Below are 6,960 nucleotides of genomic sequence, written 5' to 3' on the forward strand. Positions count from 1 at the left end.
TCACAGGCTGAATAATTTATATTATTGGGTGGCAGAGATTATTATTATTGGGGGGCACAGTGCTGCTTATCACTTTATATTTTTAATGGAGCGTGGATAATAGTATCTTATTGGGTGGTACATATCTGTATTCAGGGGGAGACACATGTATGTATACAATGTATGTGACCTTGTTATTTTCAGATCATCATGACAAAATGAGTTGTGGCTGGGAAATGTCGACATGAAGGTCTGACCAGATGGAGAAGGAACAGGAGAAAGAGGCTCTAATCAGGTGAGACGTCAGCGGTAAGTGCCTGGATGTAAATATTATTCTGTATCTGCACTGTGTGACGTAGAGTGATAATGTTTTTTGTAAAATCCCTTATTCTACATTCTCACATTTGTGTGAAATGTCCGTGTGCTTCCAGGTTTTTTTATAGGATGGCACACGGACTTAGAGTTTTCTAGGTCCATTCACACAAATACATGACAATCACAAATCTGAGAATGAGATCTGTGAGGGTCAGAGAATGTTCTGTTCTTATCCAACTTTGAGAATTAGAATACGACATGCTCAATGCATCTGTAAAAGCGGGCAGCACATCGACACTGCACACAGATACCGTAACGTAGCTTGATTATGTATAGCACAGTCCCTTTTTATGTATAGCACAGACCCTTAGTATATAGTATCCTCACTTATTATGTATAGCACAGTCCCTTAGTATATAGTGTAGTCACTTATGTATAGCACAGTCCCTTAGTATATAGTGTACTCACTTATTATGCATAGCACAGTCCCTTAGTACAGTATATAATGTAATCACTTATATATAGCAGTCACTTAGTATATAGTGTAATCATTTATGTCTACAATAGTCCCTTAGTACTGTATATAGTGTACTCACTTATGTATAGCATAGTCCTTAGTTACATAGTTTCTGCTTTTATTATGCATTTCACCGTCTTTTATTACATACCATCCTCTCTAGTTATATATAATGACGTCCCTTATTATATAGCTTTCTCTGCTGTTATGTACAGTGCTGTCTCTTACCTAGTGTATTCTTGTTATTTTTGTTATTCACAGCGCCCTCTTCTATTACATAGCCCCCTCTCTTGTTAGATATAAAATGACTGCTGATAGAGCAATCGGTGACCAGACGACTAGACCATCAGCTCCTCCATTAAAAAAGAAGGAATAAAGACAGGGCTCTATATAATCCGATATGTAAGGGACGGTGCTGTACATAATAAGAGAGGGCACTGTGTAATAGAAGGCAATATCTATCTATCTATCTATCTATCTATCTATCTATATATACATATACAGTATATATTTATATAAAGCTGAGTGTATGTATGTGTGTGTATGCATCAAGCCACACCCACTCCACATAGCCCCACCCACTACGCATAGCCACACTCACTCCACACGCAAAGCATCAATGCACGGCAGGCACAGGCCACATGTAACCGGACAACTACCCCTAATATCCCGCATCATCCCGTCAGAGCCACGGGACTAGAATCAAAGAATCATAGAATGGTAGAGTTTGAAGGGACCTCCTGGTTCATCTGGTCCATCCCCCTGCTCAAAGCAGGATTCACTAAATCATCCCAGACAGATGTCTGTCTAGCCTCTGTTTGAAGACTTCCATTGAAGGAGAACTCATCTCCTCTTATGTCAGCCTAGACAGACATCTAATCTGTGTCTCCTCCCATTTAGTTTCATCTCATTGCTTCTAGTCTTTCCTTGTGCAAATGAGAATAAATGATCCTTCTACAATGTGACAGACTTTGAGATATTTGTAGACAGCTATTAAGTCTCCTCTCAGTCTTCTTTTATGCATGCTAATTGCTAAACATTCCCAAATTATGTAACCGTTCCTCATAGGACATGGTATAAAGACCGGTCACCATTCTGGTCGTTCTTCTCTTAACCTGCTCCAGTTTGTTGATGTCTTTTTTAAAATGTGTTGCCCAAAACTGGACACAGTATTCCAGATGAGATTTGACCAAAGAGGAGTAGAGGGCAATAATGACTTCACGTGATCTAGACTGTATACTTCTGTTAATACATCCCAGAATTATCTTTGCCTTTCTTGCTGCAGCATCACACAGTTGACTCATGTTCAGTCTGTGATCTATTAGTATATTCAAGTCTTTTCACATGTGCTGTTGCTTAGCCCTATTCCTCCAATTCTGTATATGCCTTTTTAATTATTATTGCCCAGATGTAGTACTTTGCATTTTCCCTATTAAAAACCATTCTATTAGTTGCTACCCACTGCTCCAGTTTATTTATATCTTTTTGAATCCTCTCTCTCTCTTCTCCAGTATTAGTTATCCCTCGTAGCTTTGTGTCATCAGCAACTTTTATCAGGTTACCCTCAATTCCTTCATCTAAATCATTGATAAAGATGTTGAACAATACGCGGCCCAGGACAGAGCCCTGTGGTACGCCACTTGAGACATTCTTCCAACTGGACTACTACCCCTATTATCCCACATCATCCATCCCAGTATTCCGACTGCTGTTTCTCCCTCAGTAGACAAATATCAGAGCAGAGAAATAGCGGCCCCAAGCACTGAGCACATCCCGGGCTCATTGCCCACCGAGCACCGAGGACATCCTGGGCTCATTGCCCCCTGAGCACCGAGCACATCCCGGGCTCATTGCCCCCGAGCACATCCCGGGCTCATTGCCCCCCGAGCACTGAGCACATCCCGGGCTCATTTCCCCCGAGCACCGAGCACATCCTAGGCTCATTGCCCCCCGAGCACCAAGCACATCCCGGGCTCATTGCCCCCGAGCACCGAGCACATCCCGGGCTCATTGCCCCCGAGCACCGAGCACATCCCGGGCTCATTGCCCCCCGAGCACCGAGCACATCCTGGGCTCATTGCCCCCCGAGCACATCCCAGGCTCATTGCCCCCCGAGCACCGAGCACATCCCAGGCTCATTGCCCCCCGAGCACTGAGCACATCCCGGGCTCATTGCCCCAGAGCACCGAGCACATCCCGGGCTCATTGCCCCCCGAGCACCCAGCACATCCCATTTTTTAACCTGATGTTTTAGAAGATGTTCCATTTTTTTTAGTTTAGAAATGACTGTTCTTTAATATGACCGCAATCTACGATCTATCCAGATCTACATAGAATACAAATTAGAGATGCCAGGAGAATATGGTGACCCCTATATATGGTCTATTCACAGAGGGCTTTGTGCCTGCATTGCATTAAATAGCGAGAAAAGCTATATTTAGGATATGAATTTGCATACTGCTGTTTTCATTATCGCTGCTTGCAAGTTTCTATAAGTCTGTCAGTTCTAGAGATTCTCTCTAATGAGAGATAGCGAGCTAAATATAACATAGAAGAAACGGGGTAGTTTTATATCTGAGACCTAAATACAATTATGTATAACCTGTTGTTGGGAGCACGAGTCGTCCCAGTCAGTAGAGTAAATCTTTATTCTATATTAAGACATACCGTATACAGGACTATGTTGGCACGAGGCACTGGAGGTCCATCGCCTAGGGCAACAGGTAGCAGTGGACAACATGGAAAAAAAGGTTTAGTGTTTTTTTTATTCCCCATCCCCTTCACCAAAAAATAAACTGGTGTCTTTTCAGAGGTTTGAGGGATTGAGTTACAGTTCCACTATATTCATTTGTATTCTCTTTTGTAAGATGCGGATACAAATGACAATGTGAGAGGTTTGCCAACGCTGCAAGGGCAGCCTTGCCCCAACGTACAGCAGCAAACGCTCCACAGTAGAGCTGAAGATTTAAGGGACTTCTACTGCAGACTGAGGAAGGTCAGTGTACACACTGAGGGACAGTGTGGAAAAGAGACAGTGTGTGGGAGGACAGTGTGACGAGGGGACCACAGAATGAAAAGTGCCTGCCACAGACTAAGAGGAGCCTGATATGTCATGGACTCCTGTACCCCAACACTGGACATATCCCTATCCCCCGACTAAAGAGCCTGATATGTCATGGACTCCTATACCCCACCCTGGAAACATCCCCTATCCTCTAAAAGGAGTCTGATATATCCTGGACCTCTATATACCTCCCTCCCCCACCCCCGTATTTTTACCATATGCTTTGGCAATGCTAACGTGTACTTAGTCCTGCCAATAAAGCTCATTTGAATTTGAATTTGAAAAGGGGGCAGAATAGTAGGGAGCGTGGGGGTGGGACAATGTGAAGGCCATAGTTCATAAAGGAGGATGGTTCGACATCATCTACTATATAATTGTCTAAGGGTCACTTCCGTCTGTCTGTCTTTCTGTCTGTCACGGATATTCATTGGTCGCGGCCTCTGTCTGTCATGGAAATCCAAGTCGCTGATTGGTCTCGCCAGCTGCCTGTCATGGCTGCCGCAACCAATCAGCGAAGGCCACAGTCCGATTAGTCCCTCCCTACTCCCCTGCAGTCAGTGCCCGGCGCCCGCTCCATACTCCCCGCAGTCAGTGCCCGCTCCATACTCCCCTCCAGTCAGCACTCACACAGGGTTAATGCCAGCGGTAACGGACTGCATTATGCCACGGGTAACTCACTCCGTTACCGCCGCTATTAACCCTGTGTGACCAAGTTTTTACTATTGATGCTGCGTATGCAGCATCAATAGTAAAAATATCTAATGTTAAAAATAATAATAATAAAAAAAAAAACGTTATTCTCACCCTCCGACGTCGCGCCCTGTCCTCGGCAGTGCAAGTGGCAGGTTCCGGTGCCAAGGATGCTATGCGAGAAGGACCTGCCATGACGTCATGGTCATGTGACCGCGACGTCATCACAGGTCCTGCGCTCATACCAACCCTTGGACCGGAAGCTGCCGCGTGCACCGCACACAGGCGCCAGGACTTCAAGGAGCCTTCGGAAGGTGAGTATATGTTTATTTTTTTATTTTAAGTCTTTTTTAACCTGTTACATACGTGGCTGGGCAATATACTGCGTGGCTGGGCAATATACTACATGTCTGGGCAATATACTACGTGGCTGGGCAATATACTACGTGGGCTGTGCAATATACTACGTGGGCTGTGCAATATACTATGTGGACATGCATATTCTAGAATACCCGATGCGTTAGAATCGGGCCACCATCTAGTAGTTCATAAAGGAGGAGGGTGTGGAGGCTATAGTTCATAAGGGAATATAGTGTGGCGGCCATAGTTCATAAAGGTGAAAGACATACTGATAGGGAATTTAGATTGTGAGCCCCAACGGGGACAGTGATGATAATGTGTGCAAACTGTAAAGCGCTGCGGAATATGTTAGTGCTATATAAAAATAAAGATTATTATTATTATAAGTGGGGACGTGTAGTGGTCATAGTAAATAAGCGGATGGTGTGACAGTCAGGGTATGTGCACACACTGCGGATTTTGCTGCGGATCCGCAGCGGATCTGCAAGTGTGAATCCGCAGCGGTTTCTCTTGCGTTTAGAGTATAATGTAAACCTATGGGAAACGAAATCCGCAGTGCGCATGCTGCGTAAAAAAACGTGCGGAAACGCAGCAGTTTACATTCTGCAGCATGTCAATTCTTTGCGCGGAATCCGCAGCGTTTTTACAGCTGCTCCAATAGAAAACTGCAGGTGTAAAACCGCAGCGGAATCCGCAATAGAAACCGCGATGAATCCGCAGTAAAAACCGCAGAGGTTTTGAACTGCGGATTTATCAAATCCGCTGCGGAAAAATCCGCTGCCCTCACAGATACGTGTGCACATACCCTCATAGTTCATGAGGGAGGATAGTGTTGTTGACATACCATTTAAGGGGGGGGGGGAGGGTGTAGGTGACATTTTACAAGAGAGGAAAGTGTAGAGATAATGTATCATAAGTGTGGAGTTATTTTTTGTGCATGGAGCACAATAAGAGAAATTATTTATTGTGGCACAAAGTGTAGGGCTTATTTAGGACACAGCATGGGCGGATGTGATTAAACAGAAGGACTTATTTTTAAGGGAATTGTGTCGGAATGTGCTGCAGAAGATCGGAGAAGATGGACATTTGCTAAGACTATTATAAAAAGTCCCGTTGGCATCAGGTCCAGATGAGGAATAAAGACAAACAGAGGAGTCACTTATAAGGTACCTATCTAAAGGTGAATTTATACTGGCCAATCGTGGGCTTTAAATATCCACCAATCAGCTATAAGATTGGTAGTCTTTTAACACACCATTTAGACAGGCTGACTGCACTTTCATGTCCACAGAACGATTGTTGACACGATCATTCTGTGCACATAAAATAACATTGCTCTAGACAGCATATCCTGCTTAAAAATCATTTCCCCTGACGGTGGAACGTGCATTGCTTGTGCATCATGTGATTGGAGGCCTGTTTAGATATTCGGTTCTAGATTATTAGCCAGTGTAAAGGCGCCTTAAAGAGTCACTTTTTTTAGACTGTTTATATGTCTTTTAATTCTAAGCAGGTCATTGGGGATCGGGGTCCTGAGACCCTAAATATCACTCAAAAGACCTCTTAGAAAAGCGCAGCTCAAGGCGACATAAGCGCACACGCACAGCAGAGAATGAATGCAGGGGAAGCCATAGGCTTTCTGTGCTCTCCTCAATCCTGAGATGCACAATTCTAATATGTATTTTGAGCAGCTTCAGAGCCAGGTCTTCAGAACAAGGTATCAAAGTGCCAGGTGTGCTTACAGCCAACGCTCAAGGCATGGTGTGCGGAGCTAAGAGCGTTGACTGCAATCAGGGCAGGGACAAGGGATAGGAAAGGTAAGCACCCACCTAGGGCAATCATCAGCCCCCCACTTGCTCTGTCCGCTGTGAACTGAGGTAAGCTTACTGAAATGACCTTAGTTCACAGCAGCCAGTCGATGGAGCCACGTTCCCTGAACAGAGCTTCATGCACTGGATGAAGAGGACTAGGATCATCATGGGACCTCCATTTGGATTACGGCGTACCCTGTGGATTATTGGTTGTTTTTAATAAA

The sequence above is a fragment of the Ranitomeya imitator genome, chromosome 1 (genome assembly GCF_032444005.1).
Source record: "Ranitomeya imitator isolate aRanImi1 chromosome 1, aRanImi1.pri, whole genome shotgun sequence".
NCBI classification, from domain to species: domain Eukaryota; kingdom Metazoa; phylum Chordata; class Amphibia; order Anura; family Dendrobatidae; genus Ranitomeya; species Ranitomeya imitator.